We start from the raw sequence: 13,826 nt of genomic DNA, 5'->3' as shown, positions 1-13,826 counted from the left end.
CTGCCCACACTGTAATCCTCGGAGCATAATGTTGTCGTTCATGAAGCACTTGTGGGTTTTCAGTGGCCCAAAAGCGTACATTTTATTAGCCACATCGTCTAAATGAAAATGAGCCTCGTCTTAAAACCATACGTTCTTGAGAGTTTCTTCCCTATCCTCCGTCCACTGAGCAAACAGTAGTCTCTGCTGCTTGTACTCTTCAGTGAGCTTCTGTGCACAGGTCATCTTGTATGGGTACATATGGAGGTCACTTTTAAGAATGCGTTGAACGGAGCGTCTGGATATTCTCAGCTGCACTGCTGCCTTTCTACACAATTTCCCGGGACTTCTCTGTACAGCAACTCGTACCGCTCCAATATTCTCCGGCGAACAGTCCTAGGCCGAGGTCGCTTCGCTCCCAATGCTGATCCTTCCTGTACAAATTTATCGCACAACCTGTGGATGGTCTTCTTGCAAGGAACCCATCATGTGTGAAACTGTTGTCGAAAACGCCTTCGAGTCACAACAAGGTTTTTCGTTTCATGAAAAAGTAACACAACTGCCGATCGTTGCTGTGTCGTCAGTCTTCCATTGTCAGCCATTGCTGCTTACTAGTCTCCTAGCGGCAGAATCGTGAATTACACGTCATTTCGTAACTCATTTGTTTTTCCAAGCTCTGCTGGTACTGCTGTAGAGATCCGAGCGGGATATCTAATGTGCGTCGCAAATTGTGAAAGAAACAATTGGTAACACTTTTCGTGCGTAACCCTGTACTACAGTCCATGAGATTCGTGGCCGCTTTTTTGGCATTCATGGCAACCCATCCTGGGCTTACATTCCAGCAAAATATAGCCCATTCACAGACGGTGAGACTTTATACTGCTCGCCTTTGTGCTTGCCATATCCTACCTTTGTCAGCAAGGTCGCTGGCTCTCCTTAGTTGACAACGTCCGGACCATTATGTGCAGGACATCCCGTCCCGCCCCCCCCCCCCCCCCCACCGACCCGACCCCCCCCCCCCCCCCACCAACCGACTCGGGATTTTGAACACACAACGCGCCAATTGCACAGAGTTTGGTACAATATCCCTCAGGAGGACATGCAACAACTCTTATCAATCAACGCCATGCTGAATAACTGCTTGCCTAAGGGCCAGAAGTGGACCAACGTTTTAATGACTTGCTCAATTTGCAAAGCACTTTCCCTTCAATAAATAATGCCGTCTGTCCTAAATTTTAACTGTCTGTACACGCACATCTCACCTACCGATTTCCATCCTATTCGGGTTGTTCGTTCGTGGTGTGTCGTTTTTTGTTTTGTCTTAGAGTGTGTTAGTTGGAAAAGAAGTAGTGGTGGTGGTGGTGGTGGTGGTGGTGGTGGTGTGTACAGTGTGGTTACCAGCGAGATCGTCGGCGTTCTTACTAAACGGAGATGAACGTTTCTTAATGTTTAAATGTGCTTAGCAAAAGGTAAAATATGGGATACAACTCTCATCTACTGTTCCATTCTCGCTCACTCGCAGTGTCTTTCACACGGAAGAACAAAATACCTCAGACTCTGCCACTACTTTTATATCATCCACTGTTACACTAGACGGACTACAAGCACGTAATAGCTAAAATAACATAACAGGGAGTCCGGCTGATGCACCGCTGTGGACAAGAAGAATGCAGCACTCACCATGAAAACTATAAAATTTTACCTAATAACCTTAGTCAGACAGGAAACAAAACAAAATCTTAAAACATTGCCCAGATGTCTTCAATCGTTTCCTAAAATAGAGGGCTGATCAGCTGGTAAGTCAATTGCAGCCCTCATATCTAAGTATAAATCCCATTCCGTCTCTGTAGTGTACAGATACCTGTCTACGACAAGCGCACACTGGTGGGTCCTCTAGCCGAAGGTGGAATCCATGCGTCAGAGGATGGTGCCATATCCGGGGGAGCCTTAAGTTCCTCCAGCATCAGCGGCCGAAAAGAGGAACTCAACGGCCATGTCGATTTTTTCACCGACCACAGCGTCTTGTTCCACCGACAGTCGTATGCTTTGCTGTCAGAAACGAAAGGTAACTTCACGTACGAGAATAGCGTATTGGGATACTGTATTGCATCAAGTGATTCGTCTGCTGTTTGGTAATTCTGAACTCCAAAAGCCCTGGTACAAAACAGTATTATAGCACCTTTTCCACCGTAGGTGTGAAAGGCTGTCGAGGATTGTCCAAATATATTTTTTTCTACTTGGTCTATGTGACGGATACCTGAACGGCGCTTACGATATCGGCGCAGACGTAGCGTGATTACAGAACAGTTTATCTGCTCAAGCACTGTCAATATTGCATAGAATTCAGCTTCATACACCGCTAGGGTAGGTATTAGCTCGGTAGCGTATGCAATGCGAAAGGTTATGTGAATATAATGCTAAGATTTTTTTTTTTTTAATGCGACGACCCCACACCTAGAGAGACGCAAAGCCGTGGGTCCATCTGGCTGCCAGCCGGAGCTAGATAGCGCGACAATCCGCCTCTCATTTGGCGGGCCATAATTCAGAGGTCCATCAGCGGCGGGGGGGATTGCCCCCGGCCCCGCCTGGTGCAGTGGACAGTCGGCGACCCGGTTTGATCCGGCCGGAGGCAGTTTATCAGTACGCGGCCGGCGGCGCCCGGCTCCCGGATTTAGGACGCAACAATCTGCGCGCCCGCCGGGATTTAGCGCAGAACAATCGCGGGCTCGCCCACGGTACTCACAAATGGCGCCGGCGGCGGAGCTCACTAACTTGTCTTCCGGGCAGCCTCTCCTATGGTATTAACCCTGCTGTTCTGTTCACTTTTACTTGACATATATACTGTTCGGGTCAATATGACCCGACATATCAAAATGCTTTAGAAACATAAATTTTGGTACAGTTTTAGCTATCGACATTGTTGTTCTATTCCAGTACCTTGTTAGTAATAATAATAATAATAATAATAATAATAATAATGGTAATAATAATAATAATAACAATGCATACAACTTTATTGAGGGATATTTTTCATTTAAATATGCACATAAATTTGAAACAACAGACAGTTTCCATTACAGGCATTCAACTTAGAAAGCACTACAGTTTTTCCATACTTCTATTCTTATTGTTGACAGTTTAGACGTAAGTATTGACATTTTCTAACAACAGACAGTTGTCATTACAGATATTCATCTTAGAGCACACTACAGTACAGAACACACTACAGTTTTTTTATTACATTCCAACATAGAAAGCACTACAACTTTAGAATCCTCTCTTCTTACTGATTGTAGTTTAGGCACAAGTATTCACATAAATTTGAAACAACAGAATTTTCAATACAATCATCTTATAAAATACTACAGTTCTTTTCTTACTGCTTGCACTGTGGACACAAGTAGGTTACATGTTTCTTGCAAATATGTTTACTACATTTTCCACACACCATGTTTGTTTTATTGTCATTACTTGATGGACAGAACTTACAGCGTGCACGTTTTGTAGATTTTCTTGTTGTTACCGATTCTGACACACCACCCACATCATTCGGGTTTTGGATGCTTGTGACCATTCTCAAAGAATCTTCTGTTCTTGGGAAATGCGTTCTTGATGCAATATGTTCTTTTATCAGTGACTTTCCAAGTTCCTCCAAGAATATTCTCCTTCTAGTCAATTTGCTTGCATTCCAATTAGGGTCAACCGAAATCCACAAAACGTATGCATTATAAGCAGAAACATCAAGAATATTGTAGAAAACTATCATTGGCCACCTATTACTTTTTCGTTTGCATGTATATGTACCTAATAACTGATCAAGCGTGTCTACAGCACCTTTGGTTGAATTATAGTCCAAAATCATTTTTGGCTTCTTATCAGCCCTGTCACTGATTTCCGCATCATGGTGGAGAGTGCTCATAAGTACAACATTCTTGTGTCTCTTAGGAATATAATTAACCACAGTAGTGTCATTTGTGAAGTAAAATGAAGAGCTGTGTACCTCCTTGTTGGTCATTTTGTGTGGAAGCTCCGGCTTATTTTTCCGTATAGTTCCCAACATAGTCAATTTCCTTTTCAGAAGCAGCTGCCCCAAATTGTACGACGTAAAAAAGTTGTCACACGTGATATTCTGACCACGTAACTCAGAAGTGAGATCAGATACCACCCTCATTCCCTGATTTCTTTCTGGTGCCGCTCCACTCACCTTTCCTGTATAAATTTGGGCTTTCAGTACGTATGAAGTTTTGCTGTCACACATGGTCCATATTTTGATCCCATATTTTGCCGGTTTACTTGGGATATACTGCTTGAATGGACAGCGACCTCTAAATGCTACTAACTGCTCGTCAACAGTAACATTTTCTCCTGGATTATACAGTTTAGGAAGGACCTCTACCCACTTCTCCCAAATACTACGAATTGCGGCAAGTTTGTCAGTACGTCGTCTTTCCTCTCTAGTAGATTTCTTGTCAAATCGCAGGACACGTGATATCTTACAGAATGTTTCATGAGACATGGTTGCTCGAAATATGTTTCGCCCAGTATCTTTATCCCACAAACTTTTTGTAGACTCCCCATGAGATCGATATACACCCGCTAGGAGTAAGAGTCCTAAGTATGCATGGAAAACAGAACCATCAATATCTGTCCACTGTTCACCATAAACTCGCTGCCCTTCAATATTTGTCATCTCTATTATTTCATTTTGAAGCGCTGTGTGAAATACTGCTTCAAATGAACATTTTACATCAGATATTCTGCTGACTGCATACCTGGTAACTCCTGGGGTACTCTTGATGATGTTCGAAGCTGGTAGGCGACCATGTTGTGCTGGTGGATGCAACTGCCATTCTATATTCCCATTTTTAGAAAGAAAAGTCTCTACACTATTTTGTATGGGCTGTGGACTGTCGTAACTGTCATCGGAACACTCGCTTTCAGATGCATTGCTGATGTGATCTTCAAACTCAGAAAGTGATCCTTCATCTGGTGAGGCATTTACTATTTCTTCCAACTCACGATCATTCAATGGTCTCATCGCCATGGTGTCACAAGTCAAACTGGGCAGAAACAAAGCATTCCAATTATTGAGAACTGCCAATTATTATTTCCTGGGGAAAGCAACAAACAAGCCCATTGTTGTGAACGCATGGAGCTTTAGGTGATTGTTGAGAGTAAGTTGGAATGATGCAGTCACTATTCCCACACAACACAACAAAAATAATTTTCGCCATTTCCAGATTTTAGAAATAAATACGAGTTACACTAAACATATTTGTGTCGGGTCATTATGACCCGAACATTACATATGCAACTATTACAGTTGAAGCCCAAACTTCTTAAACTTTTTTAAAACCTTTTAAAACACATGCTGCTCATCCATTTTCAGACAAAGTCACAAAGTTTCATAAATATATATTGGTATTTACATAATGTAAAATAACGTTCATATTCGTTTCGGGTCATATAGACCCGAACAGAACAGCAGGGTTAAATCACTAGACGCATGCTGCCGGATTTTGCGTCTCGCTTACGGAAAGGAGCTCAACATAGATTTGCAACATCCATAGGTGAGTGGTTTTCTTCACTAACATGAAAATTCTATTAAAATAGCTTTAACGTTAAGTACCAGGTGTACCGGTATGAAATGAGCGTTTTTTGTGAAAATGAAACACTAATTTTGAATTGAAAAGTAAACATTTTATTCAAAGTACTGACCATTGCTTTCTATACATTTTGACCACCTTTCTGGCAATTTGTGGACACCACGCCAATAGAAATGTTCGTCTTTTGATGCAAACTTATCAGACACCCAATTTTCGACTTCTTCGTAGGAATCGAAGTGTTCCTCAGCCAATGCGTGTCCCATTGATGGAAACAAATGGTAGTCGGAAGGGGCCAAGTCTGGTGAATACCGCGGGTGGGGTAGCAGCTCTCAACCAAGTGTTTTGCTTGTATCCTGAACCAGTTTTGCTTTGTGTGCAGGTGCATTGTCGTGTAAAAAAATTACTTTGCCATGTCTTCTGGCCCATTCTGGTCTTTTTCCGATCAATGCATAGTTCAAATTGATCATTTGTTGTCTGTAGCGATTAGTATTCGCAGTTTCACCGGGTTTTAGAAGCTCATGATACACCACACCTTTCTGATCCTACCAAACACAGAGCATTGTCTTCTTGCCGAATCGATCTGGTCTTGCAGTCGATGTTGATGGTTGTCCCGGACTAACTCATGTCTTTTCCCGGTTAGGGTTCTTAAAATAAATTCATTTTTCATCGCCAGTAACAATTCAATGCAAAATTTGTTTTCTTTCATGTCTTTGAAGCAAAATTTGACAAATGGTTTTTCGGTTTTCCATCTGTCTTTCATTCAATTCGTGTGGCACCCATTTTCCACACTTTTCGATCTTTCCCATAGCTTTCAAATGGTCAGAAATTGTTTGTTGTGCAAATTTAGCATTGCTGCCATTTGCTTCTGACTCAAAGTATCACTTCATCCAATACTGCTTGCAATTCGGCGTCTTCGAACTTTTTGGTGGTCTTCCACATTCTTCATTTCTTACATCAAAATCAATATTTCTGAACCGTTGAAACCATCTTTTGCATGTTGCTTCTGATAGAGCATGATCACCATATGCCTTGACAAGCATTCGATGCGACTCTGCAGCACTTTTTTTCAAATGAAAACAAAACATTAATGCTTTCCGCAAATCATCACTTTCTGGTACAAAATTCGACACTGTTAACACGACGAAAACATATGATGATGTTTGTTCCATGACTTGATGTATACTAAATATCATTGACAGATGTCATACTAACCAAACAAAAAAATAATTAAGGCTCGTTCACAACAAATGTTCCCTATCGACACATTTGTGTCTTAACGCTCATTTCATACCGGTACACCTGGTAATTATTACGTCCCTAATGTAATCTGTGACAGTTCTGTTTTTCAGTCACTCGTTTGTTGTACCACTACGCGTTCCGATGGTTCACATAATCACTTTCAGGTTGGAAATTGAAGTGAAGAATACAGAGGCCATTTCACTGCAGCAGCCCAACAAGGTAACTTTCGCCTTCTGGCGTAAAAAAAAAAAAAAAAAAAAAAACCGCTATTTGTTGTATAGGTCCTCCATTGTTCGTAATGTGTAACACGTTTGTATGAGGGGTAGTCAAGTGTAGCCCAGACACCCGTCAAGTGAGACGATGGAATGTTCTCTTCAAAAGTAATCACCATAGGCGTTAGACACTTATGCCACTGGGAGATCAGTTCCCGTTTCGCAGGAAATGGTCCGCACTCAGAACCACTCCAACTCATGCACGTCCTCGTCCGAGTGATATCGATGTCCATGCATGTCTTTCTTCAGGATGCCACTGATGTGAATATCCCACGACGATGGGTCCCGGCTGTACGGAAGATTTTGCAGTGTTTCACAGCCAGATCGCCTTCTTCCGATTGGCAGTGTGGGAGCGGGCGTTATCTTGCAACAGGAGGATTATGTTTGACAGCACTCTTTGACGTCTTGACTTAACAGCGCGTCACTGTTTCTGCGAAGTGTCTTCATAGCACTGGGCATCAATTGTGGTTCCACGCTTTTGAATTCGATAAGCAAAGGGCCCATGCAGTCTTACAAGGAGATTATGATCCAACCGGGAATTCCTTCGTCGGGGGAAATGTGGGATGGCTCCAATACTGACTCTGCCGCTTGTCCTTGGGCTCTCGCAGTGACGTCGGACAGGATCATCCTGCTGCACGGTAACGCTCACCGCCCCCACACTGGCAATCCGACGAAAGCTAGGATCCGGCGATTTGGTTTGGGAAACACTGCAACATGCTCCGTACAGTCCAGATATTCCATCGTGTGGTTTTCACATCTTTGGTGATCTGTAAACAGACATGCGTGAACATCGGTCCCACATGGAATTGCAGAATTGGGGTGTGGGTGAGTCAGCGGCAGACTGCGTTCTGCAAAATAGGATATCGTCTTGTCTCCTAGTGAGATAAATGTCTTAATGCACGTGCTGGTTAGTTTTAAATGTAACCATTCCGGCCGACGTTCTGTTTCCAGTTGACTGCCTCTCATACGATGACGTTATACATCACGAACCGCGAAGGACCTATACAACGAACAGCGTGTACTATTTCTTTTCTTTTACTTTACGTCAAAATACGAAACGTAACATGTTTTGCAGTTGGTCTGCTGCTGTGAAAAGGCATCTGTGCTCTTTACTAACATCAATAACGTAAATCCTCCTAAGGACTATGGTGTGAAGAATCCAAACGTCTACTGGTACAGGAAACTACAGTAGACTCGCAATAATCCGACATCTCACAGTCGGACACGCTCGGTAGTCCGACGCCTCATCGTATGCCTGCACTGCACTTGCTCGAGACACAGGCAGCCACACACTTGTCGCGACAGGCGACTGCTCCCGTCTGCCCCATGCCTCAGCCATATAAATTTAATCTTCGTATATCCATAATTGAAACTGACTACTTGGGACGTCAGCTAGTATTATATGTTAAAAAATGACGAAATTCCTCCAGCTGTATTAAGGTGTTGATTTTATTGGCAACTAGTTTCGATGTTGTTACATCATCATCTTCAGGCCCATAGTTGTTGACTGCAGGTAACGAAACTAGTTGCCAATAAAACAAACACCTTAATACAACTGGAGGAATTTCGTCTTTTTTAACATACATATATTTAATGCGTTATTGATAGTGCTCCTTCCGTGTTGTTAGTGCATTTGGATCCAGCTACATGGATTAATTGTTCTATTTTAATTTTTGTGTTGAGAAGCGTTGTGTGATGGCGAGCAGAAGTGGAGACGCTAAACGTTAGAATAAAACTAACTCTTATTAACTACTGGGTAATTATTAAAAGGTATGACCGTGGTGAATCTCCAACTCCACTTGTAAAGCTTTTGATATCGTGCGATCTACCGTTTACGACATAGAAAAAATAAGGGTAAAATAAAACAATATCAAAACTGTAGAAGATGACTAAGAGGGGAAAAAAACCTTCGTCTAAGCGAATACCTTCAAGTTGAGGAAGCTCTGTGCGTTTGGTTTGAACAGCAAAGAAGCAGACATGTCCCTACTTCGGAAGATATTTGAAAACAAAGCCCAGCTTTTTTATCGTGAAACAAAGATGATTTTTCGTGCCAGCGATGGTTGGTTTGAAAACTTTAAGAAGCGGCATGGCACTCGTTTCTTGTAGATGAACGGAGAAAGGTGATAAGACTTAAGTTTCTAAATTCATTCAAGATTAAAACGCCAAATTCGACGGACTAGGCGTTATGCCAACAACTGTATGATGCTGATGAAACAGGCTTCAACTGGCAGCAGCTCCCAACACAAACTTTTATAACGGAGGAAGGAGAAATGATTCAGGAAGAAAAACCTCAAAAAGAGCGTATCACGTTAACTGTGTGCGCAAATGCGCTGAAAGCCATATATTAAACTCTTCGCTGTGGGCAAATACATGTCCCCATGGGCATTTAAAAACATAAAAGTCTAATCCCTGTAAGTGACACACAAACGCCGAAGCCAAACATGGGCTACTAAAGTTTTTTGAGACTGGTTTTTCAATTATTTCGTACAAGAAGTCAAAAAACACTTAAAGAGGAGAAGGCCCCATTTGTTGTTAGATTATGCTCCAGGATGCCAAGGCACGGACGAATTGAGAGTTAAGACAGCTGATGGTTACATGGAGGCTTTGGATTTGCCAAAAATATGACTGCACTGACTCAGCCTATAGATCAAAATGTTATCGAAACATCAAAAGCACAATACAATAAGCGCCTACTGACATATCGTCAGCCAACCTGACGCAGACATCACATCAATCTTGAAAAAATTTAACATCAGGCATGCCATTGCCACTGAGGCGTTAGCGTGGCGTGAAGGCAAGCCTTGAACTTCGATAAAATCTTGGGAAAATATTTGGCCAGTGAACCCACTTCTTCCAAGGAAAGACGACAGAGATAAGAAATCTGAAGATAATAACCAAGTTACCAAGGCTGCGCTTATACTTTCTGATGAAATTAACATTCCGCAAGAAGATGCAGGAGAGTTGAGAAGATGGGTGTTCACTTGATAACCTTGATTCTGAACCGACAGAAGATGAGATAATCCAGGAAGTTACGGCTCATGCTGTACACGACGACCCAACTGTGAGGCGGCCACGGAAGTACGAGGGCTATCCACAAAGTACATTACGTTTTGGAATTAAAAATAAATAAAGTATTGGAAATTTTTTTATTATATACAGATGGAAGCCACACTTAAATACTACTTTTCTACATAGTTGCCATTTAAATTAAGGCACTTATCGTAGCGATGGACGAGCTTGGAAATTCCTTCGTCGTAAAATTCGGCCGCCTGCGCCTTCAACCACGTGGTTACCTCTTCTTGAAGCTGTGCGACTCATTACTCGATCGCATCGTTACTGATGACGAAACATGGGTTAAGCATGTGAACTGCGAGACAAAATTGCAGTCAATGCAGTGGGGGCACACGAATTCCCCCCAAAAACCCAAGAAATGCATGCAGACAATGTCGGCAAAGAAGATGATGGCGACTGTCTTTTGGGACAGAAAAGGTGTGATTTTTGTGGATTTCCTGGAAAGAGGCACTACAATAAACGCTCAAAGGTATTGCCAAACTCTGCACAACCTCAGAAGAGCAATACAAAACAAGTGCAGGGGAAAGTTGGGCTCAAAGATCTTGCTGATTCACGACAACGCCCGGGCCCACACGGCAAATGCCACTCGTGAAGTTCTCGAATCTTTCAAGTGGGAGTTGTTTCCTCATCCGCCGTACAGTCCCGACCTGGCACCGAGCGACTTCCACTTACTCCCAGCAATGAAGAAGTGGTTGGCTATGCAGCGTTTTGATGACGACGCACAGCTTCAAGAAGAGGTAACCACGTGGTTGAAGGCGCAGGAGGCCGAATTTTACGAGGAAGGTACTTCCAAGCTCGTCCATCGCTACGATAAGTGCCTTAATTTAAATGACAACTATGTAGAAAAGTAGTATTTAAGTGTTGCTTTAATCTGTATATAATAAAAAAAATTTCCAATACTTTATTTATTTTTAATTCCAAAACGTAATGTACTTTGTGGATAGCCCTCGTAAAATGCACTATAACTTTCGATGAGGTTATGGTGGCTTCCAACACTGGCACGTTGGTGTGAAGAGAGGGAACTTTGCCGTTAAAAGACATTTAAGAAAAAGCCATGACGGACTCTTTACGAAAGAAGAAAAAAAACTATGCAGTGATAAATACGCCCTCTGTATACATTTGTATGTATGTACGTATTTGTATACATCCGTAGTAGATACATACATAATACATTTGTCTAATATGTATATTTTTTATAACATCAATGGCCGTAAAATACATACGTATGTACTCAACATCTATTGTAACAATAGGCTTATTAAGGTACGTACAGTAGATACTCAATACTTTCTAGCCTAGAAGTCTAACTTCAAGTTTAAAAAGTCTACCTTTGGAAATCTGACATGTTTGTTAATTCGACGTCTCCTCGGTCCCGTAACTGTTGGCTTATCTCGAGTCTACTGCTGTGACTGCCAGCTGACCCACAACGTTAATAACTGTAACATTCCGCATCCCCCCTAAGTGGAATAACCATGCACAAATAATGGGATGCACTTGCCAGTCAGATTCACTCGGGGAATCTTCAGGATATTTCATTCATCAATGGGCAGTCATCCTTCCAACACACCACTCGCTAAACGAACAGGGGAGGTAGCAAATTGTAATGGTGCCAGATGTACTCTCCGCCATGCACTGTAAGGCGTGTACTTGAGTAATGATGTGAATGTGATTTCAGTCTCCCATCTTGGGAATACACAGATAATTCTTATGCAGAGTTTAGCACTCTTCAAACAATTAATTACTCGCTCAACAAATATAGCAGCACACTACAGTGCGATCTTTCACGAGTCGTGCGGGCCATCCACGTAATGTAATTCTAAAAGGCAAAGAATATCAGAAACCAACAAATCCGTTGATTATGTGACCATTGTATGTTGACTAACGCTGAAGTGACATGTCTACTTATCAATTACGACATTTCGTCCATATGGTTGGCTTGCACGTGTCCCGTACCCGTCGGGAAGTCTGACATCTATTCTGCAGTCTGACAATATGAGAATCAAATCTATGGTCAAACATTTCAGTAACGTTGTAAGTTCGTTATTCTACATGGGATTCCGCAGCAGATTTGTTCACCAATGTTCTGTCACGGAACAACGGTTTTGAATGAACCCTGATGCGCAGTAACCATAGGAGTTATGAGCTTACAGTTAGTACCGGCTGGCAACTAGCTTGCTTCATCACATCCAATGTTCTTGCTACATCGCAACTGCAAACCACGATTGTTTCCATCCATGCGGCACATCCTGAAGAATGGACTATCAAATCCCTACGAGGTCTTTACTCTCCTGAACAGAATATGTTTCACATTGAAGATTATTAACCAGTAGCACGCGGACTAGACGTACGAGGACCCTACAGATGCAATTACAGACACTTTTACAGAGTGCTTTCCTTCCTTAAGCGCGTACTGTAAACTGAAGTTCCCCTTTTAAGTGTACATCAAAAAATTTATTCGTCTGGAGCATTGAGATTGCAACTGTTCACAAATAATAATTAGCTCAAATCCTGCTTATCCATTACTTTGCTTTTTCGGCAAAAGCTTACTGAGTAATCGGGAGACTGGTGTCGGGCTACTTATCAGCTCAATCAGCCAGTCATGCGGAACTGCATTTTAAGCTAACCATATTTCCATTTACTATTTCACTGTTACACGAAGTACTGCCTCGCACGAATTTTAAATTTAATTATAAATAAAAGAAATGAAATGTGAAATTTTTTTAGCAATAGCCAGAAGTCTGAGAACGTACCATTTATTAATGTCAAATGAGCTACCAATCGTATGCCATGAAGAGACCCTCTGCCTTGGCGTGCATAATATCTACAATCCACCGAAAATGTTAATTCGGATTATTGCCTACGATATAGCTATTGAATACTGAAACAATCTGTTGTTTCGTTGTCTCAGTCTGTCGTGACTTGCAACCGTGATGGCAGCATTAAATTTTTGTTTTGTGTAGACAGATAATGGTACACAACTACAGGTGGATCAATTGAGATACATCGATCTGTCCAATGACAATGACGCTGCTTATGCCTCGCATGTAATTTGTTGCTCAGTTTAGTAAATACCCACAAAATTCTGGACTGAACGTTATTACCAAACTAAAGAAAAGTTAAGTGTATGTAGAATACTCGAACTATCTGGAGAACCCTCCTCCTGAACAGGACTTCGGAAACAAACGACATAATATAGTATTAAGTATACCTATTAAACTGAGGAAAATACAGTCCAGTAACAAGAGATTCTTGTTGTCTACGAAACTAGAAGTCAGAAGTAGATTGGTGAAAGGTAAGGTAGAGCTGAAAAATATTGTCCATGGTACAGAAATGAAGGAATTGTACAGAAGACACTTGTTTTGGTGAGTACCGTTTTTCGTTTCAGGGTCACTTCCTTCAGCACTTGTTCGATGCAAGCTTTGTAGCAACTGCTTGGTCGTGCTTTACTTTTTTCCTCTCTTTTCCGCTCCAACAGACTGGTGCATAATATCAACCGCTTTATCGTATTCTCGACTAGTCTACATTTTTGATCATATACCTCATTTAACCTGGTTAAGTACCCTCGATAGCACATCATCAATGGTTATTTTTTCGTTTCATGGTAGTAGTGTACGTCGCCAGCGCTACGTTTCGAGGTATTTAATTAAAATTTTAACGC

The 13,826-nt window shown here is 41.9% G+C and overlaps 2 protein-coding genes across 3 annotated transcripts in view; one reads left to right on the top strand and one right to left on the bottom strand.

Moving 5' to 3' along the window:
• LOC124802406 (serine palmitoyltransferase 2) overlaps positions 1 to 13,826 on the top strand; it is a 420,470-nt gene that overhangs the window by 117,934 nt on the left and 288,710 nt on the right. The gene's annotated exons all lie outside the window — the stretch shown is intronic.
• LOC124802404 (reticulon-4-like) overlaps positions 1 to 13,826 on the bottom strand; it is a 377,134-nt gene that overhangs the window by 163,167 nt on the left and 200,141 nt on the right. The window lies entirely within an intron of this gene.

The sequence above is a fragment of the Schistocerca piceifrons genome, chromosome 6, assembly GCF_021461385.2.
Source record: "Schistocerca piceifrons isolate TAMUIC-IGC-003096 chromosome 6, iqSchPice1.1, whole genome shotgun sequence".
In the NCBI taxonomy this organism is placed as follows: domain Eukaryota; kingdom Metazoa; phylum Arthropoda; class Insecta; order Orthoptera; family Acrididae; genus Schistocerca; species Schistocerca piceifrons.
The sequence above is the reverse complement of the archived record's forward strand: the minus strand, read 5'-3'. Positions and strand labels throughout refer to the sequence as shown.